This window comes from Lathyrus oleraceus, chromosome 6 (assembly GCF_024323335.1).
Source record: "Lathyrus oleraceus cultivar Zhongwan6 chromosome 6, CAAS_Psat_ZW6_1.0, whole genome shotgun sequence".
Classification (NCBI taxonomy): domain Eukaryota; kingdom Viridiplantae; phylum Streptophyta; class Magnoliopsida; order Fabales; family Fabaceae; genus Lathyrus; species Lathyrus oleraceus.
This window is the reverse complement of record NC_066584.1, coordinates 9,990,412-10,017,498: the sequence shown is the minus strand read 5'-3', so window position 1 is coordinate 10,017,498 and position 27,087 is coordinate 9,990,412. Positions and strand designations below refer to the sequence as shown.

Here is a 27,087-nt window from a genome sequence, read left to right as displayed (position 1 = left end):
AAAATTCACAATAAAATACTAGACTCAATTGTGATCATGATGGAGAAAATTTCATAATTTCTGGAGTTGAAATGAATTAAAAAAGAATTGTTGAAGTTGATGAACAATTGATGAAGTATGAACATGAAAGCATGGCATATGGGGTCAAACCAAGGTCAATCGTGGCATAGTTGTAATTCTGAGCTCACTAATTAAAACTCTGCGTTTTGGCAAGGCAAAACGAAATGTTTTGATTGGCTCTCAGCCAATAAAACAGTAAAGCTGGCCAATGGATGAATTTCTGGGTTTAAGACATAAACCCTAGGGTCTGGCCAACAGCAAAACAAGTTCTGCTTCAAACAACCGATCAAACCACCTCAAATGCACAGCAACAACTAATCATGGCACTGGCATAGTGGATCTCATGCAAACATCATACGACAACACACAACAAAAATGCAAATTCTGGTTTTTCAAACAGCAGGGCATTATGTTCAGCTTCAAGATCATCAACCAAAATCCAAATAGAATGCATCGGCCATGATAATGAAGATAGTGATATCACGCAACAAACACAACAACAATAAACAACACACGTGCATGTGAACAGTCCCTGTTTTAGCTGGAAAATAACAAAGTTCAACAGCATAGCAGTAACATTCATCATCATGTAACCAAACGAAATAAACAACAGCATTCAACACAAATAAACATAACATGAATCAAGGTGGATTTCTGGACATGTTCATAGAGTTTCAAACAAGCAGGGCATTAACATTTTCATCAAAACTCATCATCAATCTACAGCATGGTCAACAGCATGTAACACAAAACATATGGATTTTCATGGGCAAGTTCAAGACAGCAACAGGGTTTTAGCAGCATGGCTTGGCATTTTCATACATATTCAATCAACATCCAAGCAAATCCAAACATTAAGCACACAACAACATAGCATTCATGATGGTGTTCACACAACAAACAGACAACAGTAAGACCAAGCAAGTTTCTGGGTTCAACAGCATGGTTCATCATGTAATCAACATTGAAGTCATGGCAATCGAAATTCCAACAACATACAACTAACATGGCATTGGCATAGTGGATCTTCAAGCAATGTCAACCAACAACCAAACAAACATAAATCATAGAAATTCTGGGCGTGGCAGGGTTCAATACAACAGTGCATATGCTCAAAATCAATGCTCAAAACCATCAGACAACAACCAAAACACGCAAATCACACCACAGCATGGTATTGGCTCTCACACAACTAAAGCAAAAGTAAGCCACTACATTCATGTAAATTTCTGGCAAGGACAAGTATTTTAACAGCAGCATACCATCATCATCATTCAAACAGCAACCAAACAACAGCATTCAATATATTTCACCTGGATTTTCTGGCATATTCATGAGGTTCAAAACAGCAGCAAGGTTCATGTTATCAGAACAAAATTCGACCAAGAACAAAAGCATAGCATTATCAGTCAAAATGAGCACTAACTCAAAAACACCAACATCAAAACATCATTAACCAACAACAAACATAAGCATAATCATGGGAGAAATTCTGGACAGATTCATGATTCAAGCATAACAGCAGGGCATTTAAGTAAAGTCCATACAGCAACCTAACAACAACATACCAAATGCAATTCATGAGGGTTTTCTAAACTGCAATAAGGTTCAGCAATAGCAGCATGGCAACTCATGTTCATCATTAACATCAACCAAAAATTATGAACAAACAAAACATAAACAGAATCAACAATAATCATGACCTATGAAACACCATTAACATGTACATCAACTAACAACAAAACGCACATAATCATGAGTTCATGTACTGGGCAAAGTAGGGTTTCAAGACAGCAGCAAGTATTCATCATCACTATGCAATTTGGATTTTCAAAACACCCAGCATGACCAAACCAGCACATCAATAGAATCAATATGCAACATACAACATGAATGTGCTATCCATTTTCATTAAATCACCCTAGACAAGCCAAATCGATGGAAAACCTAATTGTGTATAGAAATGAAAGTTCAGATTTCTTCACCATGAGAGCACCATTTTGAATGAAACAAATTGCATAGTAACCAGCATACAAAGACCTACTTAACACATGGCATAGATTGGAGAATGAAGAGATTCGAGATTTTACTTGGTTTGGAAGAAAAGTGAGATGCAGTTGCTGTTTGGCCAAGACAATCTCGAACAGGTAATGATTTATGCTTCCAATGGTGAATAATGAAGAAAGATTAGCTCAGCATCCCTTGTAAGAGGTGTAATCGAATTCTGCCATGGCTGTCCCTTCAGAAAATCAGAGTTTTAAGATGGAATCTCAGCTGGTAAATGAGGCTGTAACAAGGTTCCAAATGATGCTTGGATGATGATGGATGCTAGAGAACTCGTGGTTTTGGAAGCTTTGGCTCAGAATTTGCTAAGATGCAAAAATGCAAGAAGGAGTGAATTGCAGTTTTCTGTGGTTTTCAAGTGGTGGCTAGGGTTCAAATGAGCAGAACAAGTTGCTTATATTGTCTGTTTACCATCCTTAATCCATGTTGTAAGCTAGTTTAGTGTTAATGCCTTCATTTGCAAAGTTGCTAATTGTGTACAAGTGAAGTGGAGGTGTGATGGTTGTACGATTATGGGCCTGAGACCAGCTGTAAACAGATCTTTTTTCTTCTGCTGTTTGTTGTTTTTTGAATTGGCTAACTTGTGTTGGTTTGAATGAAGCTAAATGCACATTTTGCCAACTTTGCATTTTAGGTCAAAATGATGGTAAAATAGTGGTATGGTTATGATTTTAAGCTTGAGGCAAGTCACAAATGATATATGGAACATTTCCCAATTGGCCAAATCGAGAAAAAGTCAAAGAATCAAAAAGTCAAAGTTTGGTCAAACTTTGAATTTAAATGAAAAAGGTCCAAAAATGCCATTTTGAATGGTAAGGTTTTAGGTCATAAAATTTATATTTTTGGAAAGAGGATGAAAAATGTGGTTTGTAGGAAAAAACCCCACCAAATTTGGCCTTATGGTTTGAGAGATATGGCTTGTTGAAGTTCAAAAAATGGTGAAAATGATTTGATCATATCTTGACAACCACACATGGGATTTGAGAGTTCTTGGACTTTTTGAAAATGGGAGAACAAGATCTTCAACTTTCATGTTGGGAAAAAATTCATTTGAAGCTTGTATCATGATGTAAGTTTAAGATCAAGAAGTTTCCATTTTTGGCAGTTGAAATTACAGGTCCACTTTCTATTTCTGGAAAATTTTCTGTTTGACTTGATTTTCTTCCATGATGAGGTTTGGCATGATAGATGAGGCTTATACAAGCATGAATGAGCTTCTTCAGATCAATTCTATTCAGCAAATCACTGATTAAATCAACAGTTGACCAAGTTTGACTGTCTGTTGACTTTTCTAGGGTTTTGGATGACTGATGCACTTCTGATGAATTCCAAACCCTAATTCCTTGAGAACTTGACTTCAAATGATGTCTCAAGTTGTATGAACTTTTGATTAATGATCATGGTGCCCAAATTCTGCAAGAATGGCCACCATCCATTGCTTTGACTGATCAATGACTGACTTTGACCTAATTTCTGATGATTGCTTCAACTGCAAGCAACAAGGTTAGACTGACAATATTTTTGTACTTTTTGAATGATAAACATATGAAAGGCAAAGATATACAAATGCACAGTATGCTTTGGTGATCAAGAAATCAACCCACAAGGCAACCTACCCACTAGGAGGGCAGCTAAGGCATGCAGTGATCCTTGAGGTCATGATATGATATGATATGGGCCATGAGGGATCTTAGGGCCCAAAATTGGGGTCTTACACCCATATAAAAATCAAAGGCTTTCCATGAGCACCCGCAGCAGCCCCGACCCACGAACCCTAACACCCCTTTGTTACCATATGGTAAGCAACGCCCTGCTACGGGCAGATGTAGCACGTTCTACGTGTCATAACAAGGCATGCAAATGGAGACCATTTTTCTTTAAATCTTTCAAAATTCAAATCTTTCTTGGGCTTCACACACCTCCATTTAAGACAATTAACATCCATTAACTCTCTTTAAAACACCAAAATATGATTTTTTTAAACCTCATTAGCATCTTTCATTCTCTCTTCAAATCACTCATCTTCCCCAAATTCTCTAATTTTCTTCCAAACCTTCACAAAAACTCCATTTGTTTCCAAACACAAAGCCTCCACCTTTAACCTCATACTAACCCTCGTCACCAAATCACCTTTTCTCATGTAGTAAACTGTTTGATCTGAAAACTTGTAAATACAAGCTTTGTTGCTTGAAGACAAGCAACGGTCTATGTTTGGGGGAGTTTGATTAGTGGTTTTCTCATCGTTATTTGTAGTCATTTTCTCTCATTATTTTATTACATTTTGTTTGGTGTACTTCCAATTACCATGTTTTATGATTTGGATTGTGTGTTCTTGCTCTTTTCAGAGCCAAATGAGCATCCAATCAAAGAAGGATAAAAAAACAAGCAAAACAAGGCAAAACGAAAAAAGACAATATTTCTCCATAGTAAAACCAAGGGATGCTACGGCTACCCGTAGCAGCTTCTATGGGTTGTAGCAGTAGACCACCCTAGGATTCCCCTTGAAAGCTTTCCCAATACAAAAGATAAAGGCCTGCTATCGGGCATAGCAGTAGGGCGAGGAGGATTTCTTTTGTTTCCTTATTTGGATTGATTATCCTTTATTTTGGCTCATAGGAAATGTTTGATTTGATGTATATCTAATTGATTAGTCATTGAACCAAGGATTTTGTGAATTATTTACTTTTTTCTAAAAAATTCATAGCCTGTTATGAGTTTTAGGATCGAGATTTGATTCCAAAATGTTTAGACATGTTTTTATTCTTCTTTTTCTCTCTACTCAAGTCTTCAAGGGAGCAATTGTGGATCATAACTTAATCCTAATTCAAGTTTCTTATTTATTATTCTTCAATTGTTCACTTATTATAATTGTTTGATAGGAATCTGATGTTGAATACCAATTTGATTATGTTTTCCCTCGCCATGAGTGAGTGGTCCATTAGAAACTAGGTGTTATGGGGATTATCTTATGACCTCATGTATGATCCATCACTATCGATTACTAGAATTTTAACTTTAACTTATTTTATAATCTGAGTTCATGCATTCCAACTTCGTTACAAAAATAAGTGGTTCTTGGGTAGCGATTGTAGTCGGAAAGGATATGTATCGACACCGGAGTATTAATTTTCAAACAATCGAGTCCAAAACAATGGAAGCGTTTGGACGAATTTGAGAAAAGTAAATATCTGAGCAAAAGTAACGAATCGTCAACGAATAATCCGGTTGTGCAAAAACAGACGAATTATTCGTTGTCAATAGGGAAATGCACTGACGAAAGCAGATATTACCCATATTTATCAATTTTCTATAATTCATGTGGAATTCTCGTAATAGAAATGACATGGATCGTGCGATTGTATTAGAATAACAAACATGACCCCGGTCATGCTTGCCTTAACTGAGATTTAAGTTATTATTTAAATAAACTATTTACAATAAAGTGCATTTTAAGCTATTTTATTAAAAATCCATATTTTTTATTTTTTTGAATATACACAAATAAGACGAAATTCGATACTTAAGTCACCGGTCTCTTTGATTCTGTATGTGACACGAAAAGTGTTGGGCTTCCATTGTTAATGTTGGTGGGCTTCAATTGTTATTGTTGTAGTACTCTAACTCTAGCTGATAATATTGACATTTTATATATGTATTATCTGTATTTTTACCTTTTTTTTCATTTTGGTGTGCGATCAAATAATTTTTATTTGAGATGTGACACAAGTGTTTCTCTAGAATGAGACTAACAAAAAGATTATTATGCAGTAGTCTTATACATTGTCCGGCTCAAATTGGCTGCTTTGAATTTCTATATAAAATCATAGGCTGCTACACCAAACAATTAGCCTAACAAGCTATCCAATATAGTAATCACCATATTCTTTGTTTCCACACAAAGCATGTTACATCGCTATTGGACATGTTATGTTATTCCACTGTACCTTTATTGTTATAATATATACTTGTAGATTCTATATTATACATTTTTGCAACTAGACATGTTGATTATTCCATTCCATGTATCTAACTAAGTGAATAGTATTCTATATATTGCTATTAAATATTGTTGCATGTTTATCATATCTAGAACTAAACAGGAACATATATATAAATACCAGTCCCAATGTTGAAACATGCATTCATCATTCAAGTACACAACAACAAAAACATATAAACGCGGCTAGAGAAATTAATTACACCGTGGTTAGTTTTTTCAATGGCATTTATAGAGCGTAATATTTCTAGCGACGGGAAGCGTGTGATGACTTTGCAACAGTTCAAGCAGTGGTTAAAGACATCATTTGACGCAAATGGTGACGGTCGGATCAGTAAAGGTGAATTGCGTGAGGCGTTGAGGATAACCGGTGGATTGTTCGCTTCGTGGAAGAGTAATAAAGTGTTGAAATCTGTTGATTCTAACCATGATGGGTTCATCGATGATAAGGAGTTTGTTAATCTTGCACGGTTTGCAGAGAAGCACTTGAACATAAGAATCACAAAGTAGTTTTATTGTTTGTGTATATTGGCCGGAGAATCCTGGCGATCGATGGTGTTTTTTCCTTAAGAGTTTTACATTGTTTTTGTGATTACTACAAGTTTTGATTCTTTGTAAATGTCTTTAATTTTTTGTATTTAATATACTGGTTAAATTATCAATTACGATATATGATATATAAATAGTCTCCTCACAAATTTCATCAATTATGCACCACTCTTTCACAAAAACGTGAAATATTTCTGTTGTTTGTATTTTAATTGGAGAAATATTTATGTTAGAAAAATGTTATTGTTTTAAAACAGAATATTTAGGTTTATCGTAAAGAGAGGGTTTTCTGGGTTTTTTTCTAAGGTCTTCAATAGTGGGGTACTTTTAAAAGTTGTTTTGTTTTCATGAAAGTTTTTTACGAAAAGTTGTCAACTAGGTAAAATCTCTTTAGATGCCAAATTGTGTCTGATTGTGAGGTTAGAATCAGCCGATCATCTTTTTGTTGTGTGTGAGGTGACTTCTGATATTTAGTATAGAGTATTTAGGTGGGTGGGGCTGCCTGAGCCTTTTCCTTATTCAATTCTATGGGTGATTGAATTGTTCTTGGATCTAGGTAATGGGAAACAAGTCTCTTTAGGTTTGACTTTGATATGACATTTTATGGTTTGGACGATATGAAAAATGTGAAACAAAGTTATTTTTTGTTGGAAAAGTTTGACGGTAAATCAATTGATGTCTGCAATTATTAGTATAGCATGGAAGTGGCTTTGTGCCCATGCTCTGGTTGATTGGAAGCGGAATCCACTCATTTGACTTGGCATTAAGGGATGTGTTGGCTTGCCAACTGACCTCCTTTTATTTTGTGAAGGAGTTTGTATCTATCTCCCTCCATTTTTCTCTCTTTGAAGGTCTATTGATCCCGAGATTTCAGGATAGATCGGTTGTTGGAGGTGGTTGACTTGTGTTTCTCTACTCGAGTTTTCTTGTTTTTTATCTTATCTGGTTGTTTTTTTTACTTGTATTTCTAACATATGTTTAGATTGGTTTTGTGGATGGTTCATCAGTGTTTTTTTTCTTCGTGTAAGCTATTTTTTGTTTTTGGGTTGGTGTTGGCTTTGGTTTTTTATTTTCTGTTTACCTTCAGTCTTTTGTTTATAGTCGGTTTTATCTTTTTCTTAAGTACATCTTGTGTTTTTGGCATGTATTATGTACTTTTATCTAATTTTCTCTTGCATATTAATATATTGATTTGCTTTTCTATTAAAAAGAAAATATTTTTTGGTAAAGACTAATATCTCGCGATAATTTTTTTTTTCTTTTTCAAAAAAAATCTCTCGAATAAAATAAAAGCATATAAATTATAATATTGTTGTATTTTTAAAATTAAGGATATGAGTGTTTTCCTTCTAGCCTCGCAATCCATATGTTGATAACTTCTTATGATCATTGTGTGATTTTTTTTTCATCTATAGAGGAATGATAGGAATATTCTCTTTTCAATATTTACTCTTTTATTGGGTAAAATACATGTAGTGTTGGACATGTGACTTCACACAGAAGAGGGAGTTGAATTGTGTGTTTAAAAAAAATGGTTTTGAAAAACTTTTGGAATCAAAATCAGAGTTATAAAACATTTTGTAAATTATTTTAAGATTAAGCAGCAAAAAATTAAATTGTAGAATATAAAGTGCGGAAATTAAAGAAGGGACGAGAGAAAACACCAGAAGTTCTAGAGGTTTGGTCAAAATGAGAAAAAGACATACACCCCTCCCCAAAAATTGATCTTTGAGAGATTTTAGTAGGTTATACTTTATACAAGGAAAAATGAAGATTATAGCTAACTTCCTACTAAATTGTAAACTACGGAGTGAAGCGGTGAGTCTTCCTTCCAAAAGGAAGATCAAAGCGGTTAGTCCCCTTTCCACAAGAATCTTAGTGAAGTTAGTCTTCAAGCTCCTAAATAAATCTTGGGAGCTTTTAACACCAGAATGAGCTCTCGAACCTAAACATTGGTTTTATAATGGGATAATAAATAACATTTTAGATTTTACCATTGGGTTGATCTCGAACCGAAATAAGCTTTAATCATGGGCTAAACTTTAACTTAAAATTGGTTATACAACGGGCTAACCAAGAACCTACGAAATCATTTTTCATAGGCTGGACTTCGAACCAAAACAAGGACTTGATCACACAATCCTCAAACTTAAGCTTATTACGGATTTAGCTTCAAACTCAAACAAAGAATCCCTAAGTGGATAAAATGTTCAACCAAGTTGTAAACAAAAGTTCCATGGTGAAATTACAAATCTACCCTTCCATAATTATAACTTACTCACTTGTAAAAAGACTTTCTCGAAAAACACGTTGGCTAAAGTTCTTAGTGAGAGAAAGTAAATAAAAGAAAAATTTAGAGAGAGGGTGAGAAGTGATAAGTGAAAACACGATTATGGATGTTTTGAAATGAGGGAAGGAACCTCTATTTATAGGCTAGAGGTTGGATCAAAAAGGAAACAGTTTTAAAGGCATTTTATGACTTCCCAATCGATTGGCATCATATACCAATTGATTGGCTGCCTCCATTTTAATCGATAACCAAGTTAAAAATGGAAAGAAAATATATTTAGTCGTTACACCTCATTAAGATGTTGTCCTAATCACTTGGGACACATTTTTGAATTGCACCAATCGATTGGTTCAATGTGTCAATCGATGGACAAAGAGAAAACTTTTCCGAGAGCTTTTCAGAAAGCTTCCAACTCATCTGGCACGACTTCAAGATATTTTTGAAAATGTTTTCTTGAGAAAAACTAGTTTTAAAATATTTTTCGTGTGTGTGTGTGTAATTTAGCCATGAACGTTTTTGAGGACGCCCTTATGCTTTACAAACTATTCACCCAAACTAATTGAGGTTGGGCTTTCTTTTTCTTCAAGACATTTTCAAATACTTTCTTTCTTGTAGGCACTTTCTTGAGTTCACTTGAGATGAGCCTTGAGTTATATTCCATTTGGTTGCCATCACTAGACAATCAAGTCCATCAAACCCTAATATTCTGGTTTTCATCATTACGTCTCTTGCTATGTTTTGACAGATTTCCCATATTTGATTTATATCTATGTCTTATGTTTCTTCTAGATCTTATTCCTCAATTATCCAGTTGTTCCTTAATTCTTCATATTTTATATCAATCTTCATGTCTCTGAGGCTGGTGTAGTCAATTCTGTTGTTGTATGAGATTTATTTTTCTCCCTAAGTATCAATGTTGAAGGTACTTAAGATTCTTGTGATCATTTCTCCATATGTGAGTTTTATTGAGGGGTTTTATTTGAAGTAAGACATGTGATGAAATATCTCATCCACCTAGTTTGATGGAATGTTTTGGGTAAGAAGTCAGAGAGGGATGATATTATCTTTGATGAGCAGGAATCTTGTTATAAGATAGTGAAAGTTTCTAACTTTTGGTTTCAATAGGGTTGTCTTAAACAAGAATCTTATTTTCTCCACGGGGTTGGTGATAAGAGTGTTTAAGGCTACGATTCGCATGAAAGTTTGAGTCTTATGAGCCTCTCTGACTTGTAGGGTGTTCTTAGGAAGGGTATTTCAAACATTCTACCAAAGTATTCTCTGTGGATCATTATTCTTACTTTTTTTACTAATGATGTCAGAGTCTTCCCAATCACATGCAGGTTTAAGTATAATTCTTTTACCAGATTTGGGAAGATTCTATCAGGTACCCTTGTACAGAATGCTCTTGATGAGGCTTGACAAATATGAGACTAGGGTTTGTAACCTCTCATGAAGGTTTCCTACATATACCATGGTTATAGTATCTTATTTTCTAGGATCGTCATATTTTATTATTGACTTTTATTCATTAGCACGGTTGTGAAAATATCTTTTCTTGGCTATTCTATGGGTTTTTGGCTTGAGGAGGTCATGATGATACTTACGGTAGATGAACTCACAAGAAATACATTTTGGAGAGATGAATTTTGAGATGCAAGAAATAGTGAGAAGATTTACCTATTTATAGTGTGTTCTTACAATTTCCTTATGTATTTGTGGCAAGTAATTTATGGAGATTTCATTGATTGAAAATCAGGGCAAAATCTTTCCAAAAAATAAGTTCCAATCGATTGGCTATTTCCTCCAACCGTTTAGTGAATCAAATCTTTCAGGATTTTGTGCGTCCATCATCAATGCTGAGATTTGCTTTGCTTGAAGTGAACGTTTAGCTTGGATATGATCTGAAAAATAGGCGTGCCACACTTCTCCAATCGATTGCCATTGTGCCAATCGATAAGGCTTTTGTTGTTCATACTTGGGCCTTGTGTGGTTTTAATTACTTTTCTTCACTTCCCATTAAGCTTGTTTTCACCTCTTTTCTCGAAGTTTTCCTTTAGGAAAACTTAGTCTTCTTTGTTGAGAAATGGTTCGTTTATATTTCTCCTTGAGGTTGATGTCTCTTCCTCTTCTTCGTTCGGATATTGAAGATAATTCTTCTTCTCCACCATTTCTTAAACAAGAGGTTCCTTCATTTAATGTTGATTTTTTAAAATATCATTCAACTATTGAGTATGTTCTTTCGAAGGATTATACCGGATTTGTATGATAGGAGTACGATGAAGTCAATGATTCTTTGTTTTTTACTTCTTCGTCTATGAGTAATTATACTAGTTCATTCAATTTCTCTATAATATCCTTCTTTCTTGTTTTTTCCTAAATTTTTAAGCGTCCAATTCTTAACTCTTAGACATTGGTTGGTGACTATGTTCTAATATAATTTTTAACATTTCTAAACTTCGAAAAACATTTCAAAGTGGTATCTTCGTCTTCTTCGCCTTATGTGTTCATCTTGTCTTGTTCGATACTTGGAGAGACTCCATATATCATCTCAAAATTAGCCCACATTTCATTGGTGGTATTACATTGATTCTTTGTAAATGTCTTTAATTTTTTGTATTTAATATACTGGTTAAATTATCAATTACGATATATGATATATAAATAGTCTCCTCACAAATTTCATCATTTATGCACCACTCTTTCACAAAAACGTGAAATATTTCTGTTGTTTGTTTTATAATTGGAGAAATGTTTATGTTGAAAAATGTTTTTGTTTTAAAACAAGAATATTTAGGTTTACCTGTAAAGAGAGGGTCTTGTGGGTTTTTTTTAAGGTCTTGAATAGTTGGGTCCTTTTAAAAGTTGTTTTGTTTTCATGAAAGTTTTTTTACGATAGGTGCCAAATTGTGTCCGATTGTGAGGTTAGAGTCAATTGATCATCTTTTTGTTATGTGTGAGGTGACTTATGATATTTGGTATAGAGTGTTTAGGCCTTTTCCTTATTCGATTCTATTGGTGATCGAGTTGTTCTTGGATATAGGTCATGGGAAACAAGTCTCTTTAGGTTTGACTTTGATATGACATTTTGTGGTTTGGACAATCTGAAAAATGTGAAACAAAGCTATTTTTTTGTTGGAAAAGCTTTACGGTAAATCACTTGATGTCTGCAATTATTAGTATAGCATCAAAGTGGCTTCGTGTTCATGCTCTGGATTTTGCAATTCTTCTGGTTGATTGGAAGCGGAATCCGCTCATTTGACTTAGGATTAAGGGGTGTGTTGGCTTGCCAACTGACTTCCTTTTATTTTGTGAAGGAGTTTGTCTCTACCTCCCTCCATTTTTTTTCTCTTTGAAGGTCTATTGATCCCGAGATTTCATGATAGATCGGTTGTTGGAGCTGGTTGACTTGTGTTTCTCTACTCGAGTTTTGTTGTTTTTATCTTTTATGGTTGTTTTTTACTTGTATTTCTAACATATGTTTAGATTGGTTTTGTGGATGGTTGGTCAATGTGTTTTTTTCTTCGTGTAAGCTATTTTTTGTTTTGGGGATGGTGTTGACTTTGGTTTTTTATTTTTTGTTTACCTTCAACCTTTTGTTTATAGTCGGTTTTATTTGTTTCTTAAGTACATCTTGTGTTTTTGACATGTATCATGTACTTTTATCTAATTTTCTCTTGCATATTAATATATTGATTTGCTTTTCTATTAAAAAGAAAATATATTTTGGTAAAGACTAATCTCTTGCAATAAATTCTTATTTTTTTTCTTCTTTTTCCAAAAAAAAAGAAATCTTTCGAATCAAATAAAACCATATAAATTATAATATTGTTGTATTTTAAAATTAAGGATATGAGAGTTTTCCCTCTTGCCCCGCAATCCATATGTCGATAACTTATGATCATTGTGTGATCTTTTTTTATCTATAGAGGAATGATAGGAATATTCTCTTTTCAACATTCACTTTTTTATTGGGTGAAATACATGTAGTGTTGGACATGTGACTTCACAAACAAGAGGGACTTGAACTGTGTGTTTCAGAAAAATTTGGTTTTGAAAAACTTTTGGAATCAAAATCAAAGTTATAAAAGATTTTGTATATTGTTTTAAGATTAAGCATCCTGAAATTCTGGTATCAGATATGAGATGTCGAAGGTAATGTCACGACACTAATATCTGAGTAATGCAAACAGGATAAAGATAAAGAATAGTAATGCAAGAGACACAAGCAATTGTTAACCCAGTTCGGTCCAACTCACCTACATCTGGGGGCTACCAAGCCAGGAAGGAAATCCACTAAATAGAATCAGTTCAAAAACTCTCCGTACACTTCAACAAGTTACAGTCTTTCTCACCTAATCTCTACCCATGCGACTTCTACCTAAGCACTCTTAGATTTGAGAACCCACTCACTCCCCCTCAATCACACCTGTGATTTTAAACAATAATTACCCTGAAAAGAAGACACTTTTCAATTACACACACTTGATTTTCAATCAAGTTGACACACACTTGATCTTCAACCAAGTAGACACACACTTGATCTTCAACCAAGTAGACACACACTTGATCTTGCTTAACAGCTTCAATCAAGTAGACACACACTCATGCTTAAAAGCTTAGAGTGACAAATTACAACTCACAAATCAGACCAATTCAATCATCTATGGATGAATTGAATGGCTTACAAGTCTCACGACTAAACAAGACACAAACCCTTATATTCTCTCAATATTTTACTCAGTATTGGTTGTGTAACAAATCAGGTTTTCCATGTCCTATTTATAGAAGCATTCAGCTGGGCTTGGACATCTTGAAAACCCTAAAACTATTTTCCAATTAAATCTTCTCATGACAACTAGTTAGATCTCCTTGAAAAATAAGTAAATCAGGTTGTAATTAATGATTGAATGCGCCTGCAAATCAGATCTTCAATCATACATAGATTGCCATTAAATGTGCAACCACAAAACACATAACATTCACCCTGAATGTTCTGTGTACAGGATGTCATGACATCGGGTCTGACATCTTGGAACAATCCTGCATAATTCCATTTTAAATTCCAACAGGTACATAATATCAGATGCCATGACATTGTGTATGACATCCTGAAACAATCCTGCATAATTATATTTTTAAACTCCAACAGGTACATAGATATCTTAAGTTAAGACATCACATGGAACATCTTGTGAACACTCTTTGTTTTACCAAAATTGTTACCAACACTTAAAACCAACACATCCAAAAATTAAATTGTAGAATATAAAGTGCGTAAATTAAAGAAGGGACGAGAGAAAACACCAGAAGTTTTAGATATTTGGTCAAACTAAGAAAAAGACATACACCTCTCCCCAAGAATTGATCTTGAGAGATTTAGTAGGTTATACTTTATACAAGAAAAAATGAAGAGTGAAGCGATGAATCTTCCTTCCAAAAGACAGATCAAAGCATTTAGTCTCCTTTCCACAAGAATCTTGGAGCGGTTAGTCTTCAAGCTTCTAAGTAAACCTTGAGAGCTTTTAACACCTAGATGAACTCTCGAATCTAAACATTGGTTTTATAATGGGATAACTAATAACGTTTTAGATTTTACCACCGGGTTGATCTCGAACCAAAATAAGCTTTTATCATGGGCTAAGCTTTAACTTAAACTTGGTTTTACAATGGGCTAACCAAGAACCTACAAAGCATTTTTCACGGGTTGGACTTTCGAACAACATTAGTTTGCTATTGCAGTTTGAATCAACATGCAGCTAATACAACTTTATCTATCATATCATAATTTGCTATTGCAGTTCGAAAAGTTATATATTTGGTAAGAAATTGGAAAAATACTTAAACTACATAATATATAATAAACTCATTTTTTAAACAAACATAAACAACAACATTCATCAACAATAAACCATAAACAACAAATATAACATATCAAGTAATAGAATGCTTCAGAAATGTATCATACATGTCCCATAATGGCGTGTCCATAATAAAATAAGGATGAAGCTAGAGTTAGAGCAGCAAACTTAACATCCATATCTATAAGTTTGCAACACTAGCTTTAGATTCGTCCTCTTTATTGAAACAAGCATCACTACCTACAAGTCAAAACAAGAAGAAAGTTCATACATCATGAAACAAGTTATTGAAATAGATTTCGAAGAAAAAAAATATAGAGAAAACAAATCTGTAAATATTCATTGGTTAAGATTTGATGATATGGTTTTATTTTGGGGTTTCCATATGAGAGAGACGAGTGACGGAGTTGTTAGGGTTTCGTTTGGAGAGAGGCGAGTGGAGTAGTTGTTAGGGTTTTGGTTTGAGAGAGACGGGTGTTATATATTGAAGCAAAAGATAATTTCGCTTTTATATAAATAAGTATCACCTTTCATCACGGTTGGTAATAAAAACTGTGGTGATATACATTGCCAATCACATTTTTATCACGATAAATGACTAATTGTTAATGTTGGAATTCAAACCATTTCACTCAGTGTAACTTTCACTACGGTTGCTTCATTTGATCGTTATGACAATAGTAAATACAAAAAAAACGTCCATAAATAAACTATTACCACAATTAAAACTATGCCCGTTGTAAAATTGGTGTTGCGAAAGATCTATTTTGTAATAGTGAGCTCATAACCTTCTGATGCCTTGTGACTACTGAGACCAGTCAGAACTTTTAAATTTGGCCTAGTAAGAGTTGTTGGCCAATCTTCTTTATATACTTTCTGTTTAAGTTTCTTACACTTTTTCTTTTGGGCTCATACCTAAACACATAGTTAGAAGAAAAATAATCATAAAGAAGATGTGATAATTTATCACTTCTTAGAAGAAGAATTGGAGTTTTCCTAGTTCATTCTCTACCAAGTGACTTATCTCTTACCAAAAATTGGGTAACTTTTAGAGGAATTATTCTACTTGATTCTTTCTTGAGTCAAACTTAATTTTTAATTCATTTCTTTCTTGTTAAGATGCTTTCTTCAAACATTAAATCATTTTTTCTTGGGAAATCTTCAGAAAAACTTTGTTTGATTTGACAAGTTTCCTTTGATGGTGCAAAGCATTCCATCTCCATCTTTGTTGATGTACACATTTATATTTTGGATTAAGGAAGCCTTCCTCAAATTTGTAAGCCAGGCTACATCATAGATCCCCATCTTAGACATTTTACATTATATTAGGAAACTCTTTGCACAATGATTTATTAGTAGCATCGAAGATGTTTTTATCGACAAAAATAAGAACAAGTAAACATGATTGGTTTTAAGAAGGATTTTTATCAACCTTCCATTTTAAAAACTATTTTCAAGCGGAAACTTGCTTTGAAGATCATACTGAGCTCTACGAGGTTGTCTCAGACTATACAGACCTTTTTTCAGTTTGAAAAAAATAAAAGTTTAGAAAACTAAAAGGTTGATAAACATACACTTTTTTTTATTGTTCATGAAGAGTTTTAAAATTAAAAACATTCTTATGTTCTATTGACACTCTGTTATTATGTGAATTTGTGACCAATTTTGGCTAAATCGATGGAATTATGAGCAAAAGCCAAGTCAATATGAAGAAGTGAGAAAAATGACTAAAGGTGAATAAAGTTGTGACTTAGAAAAAATAATAAGAAAAAGGAAGAAAAAACATGAACTTGCATTTGTTTATCAGGCGGCCGTGATGCTTACATTGTGGGCGCAATGACGCCATATCACAATCTCGACGAATGCTAACGCGGTCACGATGACACATTTTCCTGACACACGTGTGTAGATTTTGAAAGGGACTTTTGCTACTTTTTAGAGGGTTACAAATTCTTAGAAAGAAAGTGACGATAATGAGCTTTTGTGAGTGATTTTGGAGAGAATTGGAGCCATTGGAGTGCATATTTTTTATTGATTTTGATGAATACTTCTTATCAAATCATGATATTGTTATTTCACTATGAGTAGCTAAGTTAGTTTAGATTAGGTCTTTTAAGATGAACCTAATTGTAATCTTTTGGATCTTATGAATGTTTGAGATCATTTGAATTCTTTTATGTTATAATTATTATTAAATTGTTCTTGTGTTCATTTCTCTCTGTGTTTTTATGAGTGTGCAAAGTGATTTTAGATGAGTAGGGATTATTGACCGTTAGTCTATCAATTTGAATTAGGGTAATTGTTCAACTTAATAATTAACTAGGAATCGGTAATTATAAGTTGTGGTTGTAGAATTAACAAACTTAGAAACACCTTGGTTTGCTTTGAGTTCTCCTAAGAAATTAGAGAATTATTGTTTAAATTAGTGAGGTGCACACAAAGGAATTGAGTGTAGTGGTCATGTTAATTTTTCGTATAATTATCGCATAATTGTCATTCATCTGATACACACTCATCAACAGGTATAATTAGGGGATTCCTATGTTTATTTTAAAATGACATAGTATAACCTTGTTTAAATTTGCAATCCCTGTGGAGACGAATTATTTTATTACTTCAACGAGACTAGTGCACTTGCTAGTTTTAGTCCACCATACCTATGTTGATTGCACCATTTCACAATGAGTCTTACTACTTTATTTGTTAAAACATTTTAGTCAAACTTATTTCTAAAGATCCATTTGGTTTCAATCACTACATTAGATGAAGGATACCTCTTGACCTTGATCTTGATCATTATCTTCCAACGATTATTTCTCAAGGATACATGCACTGTCAACAACATCTACCTCTACAGTCAAGGGGTTAGACTCATCAAAGGTAACATGTATGAATTATTCTATAGTCATGAGGTTTTAAAAAAAATAGTTTTAATAAAGAAAAAAGAAAATTTTACTTAAGAGTTTTTAAATATCAGGCATATAGAAGAATTAAATAATACTTTATTACCTTTGTGACACAACTTACTTAAAAATAAGTAACTTGTTCCATAAAACTTTAAAAATTAGAACAACTCAACAGTATGATTAGGGCTCTTACCAATAGTTCCAAATACAACAATTTTACGTTTTTTTAGGTAAAATTACACCAGAGATTCTTTAAGTTATTTTCTTTAATAATTTGGTCATTTAATTTTTTTGTATTAACTTGGTCCTTTAGGGTGATTTCTACATCATTTTTCTCATATTTTGAACATTTAAAAATACATAACTATTGTATTTCTTGTTGCACTTCGTCATTTTCATACCACTCAAAATAATAACATCCATAATTAGCACCTTCACTATGTTTAAAAAGGGTAATGGGACACACATTTGGTAACTTAAAGGATCAAGTTCTTACCAAAATACTTAAAGGACCAACATGTTATAAAAAATAACTTAAATGACCTCTGGTGTAATTTTTCCTTTTTTACTACTATACAAAGAAAATTCTCTTCCCATAGGAGTGAAATATGAGAACATGTTTATTTCTTCATTTATATGATTTGAACATGCTTATCTGCATTACAACTTTTCTTCTTCACTTTTGGTACTGAATTATTTTTTTCCCTCTTATGTGTAATGGAATACATATTATCTCTGGAATGATGAGCAGGTATATTTCTCATTTTCATTTCAAGATATTCTTGGTAGAAGTGAGAAGGAGAAAATAAATTTTTACTATATGACTTTTCTTGACAAACCAAGATTGGGCGACATGGTTATTTTTATTGCAATAATTACATTTAAGAGTATTGTGTTTAGAGATATTATTTTCAAGGCATATATTTCTAACACTTTTAACATTATTTTTCTATTCATAACCAAAGACAACCTTATTATACGATACTCTTTCATTTTCAAGAAGCAAATTCAAGTTATCATTTTTTTTAGTGAATCTTTCAAGTGTGTTTTGCAAATATTTATTTTTATTTTTCAAAATATTACATTGACTACACTTGTTAGATTCAACTAATACTTTGTGAGAACGGGAAGAGACTTAAGTTGAAACACTTTGTCTTTCTTTAAGAATATCCAATTTTTTCACAAGGTTTTTATTTTCAATTTCAAGGAGGGCAATTATTTATCTATAATTGGAGACAATCTTTATTTAACTTTTTGCTAATACAAAAAAAAATCATGATAAGAAAAGTGTAAAGTTTTCTTGTTTTCTTCATGATTGTGCGATATTGGATTGAACTCTAGTATGGTCGAAGGGTAGTTTCTTGGTTCGACAATCCAACAAGATCATTAACATGTCGTCGAAGTCTTTTCACATGTTGCACTTGAAGTATGATAGGATTGTAAGCATGTCAAATTGGGTCTGTTTGTTATGTCGAATTGTTTAAGTTAGTTTGTTCTTTAAGTTAGCTTATATAATGAGTCTGTGTAAAAGCTCATTAGTTTAGTGTGTTAGTTTTCTTATAAATAGCATACTAGTCTCTCATCATTGCATAATGCAAATTCTAATTAGGGTGAGAGAGGTTATTTGTTATTCTGTAACACTTGTAATCTTGTTTCAAAGAGAGAGTAAAGAATAACAACTTATAATCAATTTCATTGTGCTCTTATTGTTTTCTTCTTTTCTACCCTTGCGGGTTTCTTACCGATCAAGAAACTAATTATACTTTATAATTTCGGCATCGTTTTCACAATAAATTGGCGGTGAGTATGGAGAAGATGTCGTCAACAAAGTATGAGAAATCAAAGAGAATATATCACAACATTCATCCCAAAAATATAAGTCAAAACGTCAAGAAACAAATGCAAATACACATGCTCTTGAAACTATATGATTTGGATATTCAACCCGCCATTAAGGCACCACACATAATTCATCTCATATCAATGAGAAAAATAACCTTCCACTAAGACACCATTCAGAAATGCATATGCCATGTCATGATGATAAAATGCAAGTATGTCACTAAGGAAAATCTCATCACATAGGCAAACACACAATTCAAATGATAATACACAATCATGCAGATGACTAAAATTATAAATTTTAATATACCACTCTACCACAACACAACAGACAATTTAGACTCACACCACTTAGACAAATAGACAATCACTTAGGAAAACAAACAATCGCATAGTCCATTATTGCAAACACAAACATCCCCTATAATAACAGAACACATCATGCATCACTCCATATAAAACATTTTTTTTCCATTCTTACATATTTATAATAACAATCACAACAATTAAAATTTTAGAACATGTATTATTATAATAACAATATCACAGTAATAGTACATTTGATACAAATTTTTATCAATCATTTAAATAACAAAATCTTACATGGATATCTATATACGAATATTTAAACATCCATATATCACAAAATCATCAAGAAATGTTTACTTTTTTTATTTTATCAATAGATGAATCAAGTGATTAAATACAAATGAAATTATACATTACTATGACTTTAAAAATTTATTCTATATAAATAAATCATTACCCAAAAATATTTTCTCAGTAAGATGAATCGATTAGCATAAATTATATATTTTATTATAAAAATTCTATTTTTATTTTAAAACATTCAAATTAAAAATCACATTCTATCAACTATTTATTCAAAGTTTAATTATGAGTTGTACAGAGAAGAGCGCTTACCTTAGACGCTTTCCTTCTCAACAACACAATAAGTTTTCAACACGTGAAAGACTTTTCAAGAGGAAAAATTAGAAAATAGGTTTGAAGAGGTGTGCACCTTTTTCGAGAGGAAAAATTAGAAAATAGGTTTGAAGAGGTGTGCACCTTGAAAAATTAATGAAGCATGCAAGATATATTATAATCTCTCATTTTGCGTGGGGATGGTGTTGAGATTAAGAAAATGACATAGTATAGAGGAGAAGTTATAAAGAAGAAGATATCAATTGAAATAATAACTATGATAATGTAATGAGTATTAAAATTGATTAGATGACAATAAAGAAGAAGAAACAACTCAAAAGAATATGAATCAACGGTCAAAAGACTAAATCAAAAGAGAGAGAAAATAAACAAATGTGATTTAAGATTAAATAGATTTTTAAGTGGTAAAAACCGACAACAAAAACTATTAAATACACAATCTTGTGAAAGAAAATGCAAAGCTTTATCAATTAAATTATTTTATTGATTCCATAAAAAAATAGAGAAATAAACATATCATATCGTTTAATTTTTGAAGTGTGTCTTATTATTTTTATTTAACAAAATTTATCTATGGGTCACCCCTAATATCAACTCAACTAGTAGTAACATAACCACATTCTTAATTTAAATAAATAGATTTATGATAAATATAACACACATATGTCACACATCAAAACAAAATAAATAAATAAGATACACATATTTCACTTTTCGATACGCAACTATTAAGTCATAATAATAATAATAATAATAATAATAATAATAATAATAATAATAATAATAATAATAATAATGTTACCATTTTCCTAAAGTTTTTTTTGCTTGACATAATCTATTGAATAAATAATAACTCATAAAAATTACCAAAAGAATATTTATAATTTATATTTACAGTTTTGGGATGTTCCAACCACCAAACACCTCTTAAAAGTATTTTTCACTAAAATTTTTTTTACCGATATTATTGCTGATATTGTAAGTAAGGCATTTGACCAATTTTAAAACCATTATAAAAAATATATTAGACATCGATTTTAAACCGGTGTTAAAATATGTAAGAAAATGTATAAAATCAATTAGTTGTCATTCAGAGCATGATATAACATCGTTTTAAATAAAAACCCGTGTTACATTTTGACTATCAACCCCTAATTTAAGGTTTAGTTCGTGTTAAATGTTTGAGTTTAACACCGTTTTATAAAATCAATTATTTTTATTTGCATATTTTCTATTTTTTTAAAAATTGATTATATCGTTCCTTCTAACAACTCTAATTTTAACATCAATTTACTCAAAACATATGTATGCAGAAATTCAAAAATTTATTATATTTTAAATTTTATATATATATATATATATATATATATATATATATATATATATATATATATATATATATATATATATATATATAAAAAATAATGTAAAAATAATATATATTCAGGTATAGTCATGGAAATTAGAAAGAACAAACATTAACATATACATAATTCTTTAGATATTACTAGCCAACTAGCTAAAATTTGTGATAGAAAATTAATTTCATACATATAGTTATTGCACCAAATACAGTTGCATCCTTGATCCTCTTAGACACATTCATAATTCATATAGTTTTCTTTTATCAAAACTCAGTCCATATATATCAGGATTAAGTCTAACGTACTAATCAATTATTTAGTGTAAATTATATTCATATGGATTTATTGAAGTTAGTAATCAATTAGCTACTTGCGTAAAATATTTTTCAGTGATTTTATAAACAGATTTCAAAAATATTTTAGTGTGTGTTTGAGAGTTGTCTTAATATCTCATGAGGTACTTTTATACTTTTACAAAACATTGATCCCTCAAATACAGGATTAGGGGAGAGTTTACGCTTTTTCTCTTTCACAACCTTAAAGCTTTAATATCCATTAATAGATTCATCATGGATTTAACACTTTAACTGGGACTTGACTTCTTGTATCTGATGAGACTGGATGTGATTTCTTTGATAGATGTCATCACCAGAGGTTGCTTAATCAGTGATCTCCAATGACTCCATCAAACATCGCTTGACATTAGGTGCTGTCAGCATCAAAACTACCAAGGATTATTTGCCACTAAGATCATATACATACATATGTATCTACAAACACATGGCTCTGTGGAGTATATAGAAAAAACTAATACCCACAGGAGATCTGAAACAAATTCGAATACGACCACTTGATTTCTAAACAACAAATCTTGATACTTTCATGAAGGAAGGCAAGTAGAAGGAGTTGTTTGCTTTGCTCAAGAAAAACATAGATATATTCATATGGGTTCCCTTAGAAATGCTAGGGATAGATTCCAAGATCGTACTTCACAACCTTACCCTCAATGTTTCAATCAAAATTAGTAATTCAAATGAGGTAGAAGGTGGGTGAGGAAAATAGAGTTTCCATTGATAAAGAATTCGAAAAGTTAAAAGAAGTGAGGTTCATAACATATATAACATATCCCGCATGGATGGCAAACATGGTATTAATGAAAAAGGCACTATGGAAGTGGAGGATGTGCATTGGCTACACAAATCTCAAATTAGTGCGCTCTAGATATCCCTATTTATTACCAAACAATGATAGAATGATTAACGGATCGTTAGGATATAAGACCTCGAGCTCCATGGACGCCTACTCCGAATACAACCAAATTAAAATGAATCCCTTGGACTAGCCCAAAAGGGCCTTCATGTCCAACAATTGTAATTAATACTAAGAGGCCATGCATTTTAGCCTCAAGAATGTAGGTGTCACCTGTAAGAGGTTGATGGATGTTTAATTTTCAAATCATATATGGCATAATCTCAAGGTCTATATTTAGACGTGGAAGACATCCTAAATTCAGTTAGGAAATACAATATGCGTTTGAACCCCGCCTAGTCAACATTCGGCATCCAAGAAGGAAATTCATTGGGATTCATGATGACCAAGAGAGGGATAGAAGCCAACCCAATAAAGTGTCTTGCCTTCATTAATATGTGGAGTCTAACCTCAATAAAGGAAGTCAAACAGTTGATAGGATTCATGACAGGACGCATGGTTGCACTCTCTCGATTCATTTTCCAATCCAAAGACAACGTTTTCCATTCCCTTACCACCGTAAAATAAAATGACAGTTTGAGTGGAACATGGAATATGAGGAAGCCTTCTCAAAGCTGAAGGATTTATTAGAGACACCTCTAGTCTTGTCTTGCTCAACAAAGAGCGTGTCGTTTTTCTTGTACTTCTTGGTAATTGGAACATCAATGAGATATGTGTTCATCCAAGAAAAATAAAGTAGTGAGTAGTCGGTCTACTTTGTGAGCAAGGATTTCAAAGGTGATTAACTAAGGTATAAAAAGATAGAGAAATTAGTGTTGGAAGTGGTCATAATGACAAGAAAATTGAGGCCTTACTTCCAAGGGCACCCGGTTATGGTGAAGACAACCCACCCTTGTAGGGCGGAAATGATACCCCTTAAGTTCAGGCGAAGATACCTGATAGTGCAACAATTATTCCCCTTAGGGTTCAAGAAGATATTCCTCGTAGGATGGCAATGAGATCCCTTAGAGTTCATGAAGATTGCTATAAACAGTAAAAATGTGATTGACTTATGGAGTTGTCATCTTTTAATCTTCTTGATAGTTGTCATCAGTTGTCATTGTCAAAACTAACTAACAATTATACTTGCATAACACATTGATCCAGACAACATTGATGGTCTTGAGGACCTTATACTCCAATATAGTAAATGGACTCCCCACTCCCAGGTCGTAAATGATAAAAAGGTACATGTAAAAGAACTCTCTAAATGGTCCCCGATGCACCGTAATTTTGAACCTTTCGGTCTCTTCAAGTGGCTCCAATACAACGTCACCTTCATCGCCCATAGAAGAAAGATATATGCCTTTATTAAACGAGATTGCCATAAGCTCCCAACTGCAGAGGGTCTTAATATGATCGACGCATCCACGACTAACACTAGTAGTCGTCATTGACGATCTTGTTTGTCCTAGGAAAAATAGAGAAAAACAATGTCAATATCATTATCACTATAGTTGTTGGATTTGGAATTATTAGAACTCCAGTCCTAACTCCCAAACATTCTTAACTCTACGAGATTACAATCAACCTTCCCCCCTGGCCGCAATACAAAATATATCCATATCTCACAAATCACCTTGTGTATCATGGGTTCTATTACAAAATCATTTTCCGTCCAACTCCCAAAGAATCACCATTTCTAATCGTGAAAAATTAAAGTACAAAAAAGGGGGGAAATGCTTAATACCTGGAGCTTGTTTGAATAGATGATGAAGATGAATTTGAAGAGAAATGAAAATCGCTAAAAAAAGCACAGGGAAAAATGAGGAAGGATAAAATAGAAGAGAATAAGTTGTGACCCTTGTATTTAAGGGGTTTGATTTACTCTTAGGTCGATAGATTTATCTTCACCTAGATAATAAGGTTACGAATATCGATTCAAGGACATGGCATTAATGGTCTTTCTCAAGAGCATGCAAATAGATTAACGATGCATAACGTTTGGTCCTTCCCAATGAAATTTAATCATGATATAGCACTAAATGCGTCATTTTATCCCAAAAACCAATCCATACGTCAGCCTAAGTTGCAACTAAATAGTGTGAAATGTCATACCCAAAAAAGGAGACCTGTTCCATGGCACCAGCTAAATGCGCCTAAAGAACGTCACCCTTCCAAGCTTCGTGCTTGAGGGACTTGTCCTTCCAGACCTCGTACTAAAGAGGTCGAAGAGTGGGATTATGAGGTACTTATAGATTCGGTTTTCCATAAGTTGCGGCTACTATTTCTGTTTATACTCCCTCCGTTCCTTTATAAGTGTTATTTTCTTGTAAAAAAATTATTTCTTTTTAATTGTCACTTGCAAAGTTTAAGGTAGTATTAATTGTAATTTTGTCAAAATTACCCCTAGATAATGATTGCAGAGAGAGAAAAAGTAAAGTGAATGTAATAAATAATTAAGGGTATTATAGATAAAAGAAGAATTATTATTTGAAAAATAACAATAATGATTAGCTTCTTTGGTATGTGTTAAAAGTCAAAAAATAACACTTAAAAAAGAAACGAGGGAGTATTACTTTAGTTTTTTAGAACTTTAAATCCCTTGTTCACAAAAACATGGACCCTCCACCAAAATACTAATAATACTTCTTTTTTTTCTTCCTTTCTAAATAAATGAACCGCCCAACAGTTATATTATTCTTCTGTACGTTTATTGTTATAATATACACTTGTAGATACTATATTATACATTCTTGCAACTGCACATATTAATTATTCCATTCTGTGTATCTATCTATCAATGTGAATATTACTACTATTTTTTAAAGCAATATCACTACTATTAAACATTGCTGCATGTTTATCATATTTAGAACTTAATGGTGACATATATAAATACCAATCCAACTGTTGGAACTTGCATTCATCATTCAATAAACGGAGCTAGTGAAACTAATTACTCTGTGGTTGGTTTCAATGGCATTTATAGAGCGCAATATTTCTAGTGACGGAAGGCGTGTGATGACTCTGCAACAGTTTAAGCAATGGTTAAAGACATCATTCGATTCAAATGGCGATGGTCGGATCAGCAAAGGTGAACTGCGTCAGGCGTTGAGGATCACCGGTGGCCTCTTTGCATCATGGAAGACTAGTAAGGTGTTGAAATCTGTTGATTCTAACCATGACGGGTTCATTGATGATAATGAGTTTGTTAATCTTGCACGGTTTGCAGAGAAACACTTGAACATAAGAATCACCAAGTAGTTTGTGTGTATGTGTATATTGAACTAACAATGGGCGATAATGTTTTGTTTCAAGAATTTTAACATTTGTGATTACGATGAGTTTTTATTCATTGTAAATGTCTTTATTCATTTACAAACGTGTTTTCTTTTTATACCGATTTTTAATAAAAATGGCTTAATATCTCTAATTTTATTCTTGTTTTTCACTAATGTGATTAAACTATCAGCTATCTTATCCTATTATCCTGTTGTTATAACAAAATTTAAATTTTGGTTTTGAGATCAACAGAGCAAGTAGAATGAAATTTCTTCATGTGAGTAGACAACATTTTAATAAGTTCGAAGAGGTTTGTTCAATGTATTTCAACTTTTAGTGAAATAAACAACTTAGTTTATTTCTTTTTTTAAACAGTTGTTTACTTCACATTTTAAAAAACTCAAATACTCTATATTTGTTTAATAGGTCTCCAAACTTGGACCTCAAAGCGATATTCGTTTTCCGCCCTAATCTCCGATAGAAATGAAGAATTGAAATCTAAATCTATTGCAAACGAGTTTGAGTATTTCCACCATATCATCTTCTATATAATTAAATTAATATTTTTAATAGAAATATTATTTTTCCAATATCAAAATACATTACAAATAATAAAAAAACATCAAAACATCGATATTTAGTATTATAAATTTATCAAAATAAAATAATAAAGTACATAATGAAATAAACAAGACATGCTCAGGGTGGATATTAATGTCTTCTTTATCTGACATGTTCC

At 32.5% G+C, this 27,087-nt stretch overlaps 1 pseudogene; it reads left to right on the top strand.

Moving 5' to 3' along the window:
• Window positions 1-5,999: 5,999 nt before the first annotated feature.
• Window positions 6,000-26,330, top strand: LOC127094784 (calmodulin-like protein 2; annotated as a pseudogene).
• Window positions 26,331-27,087: the final 757 nt, after the last annotated feature.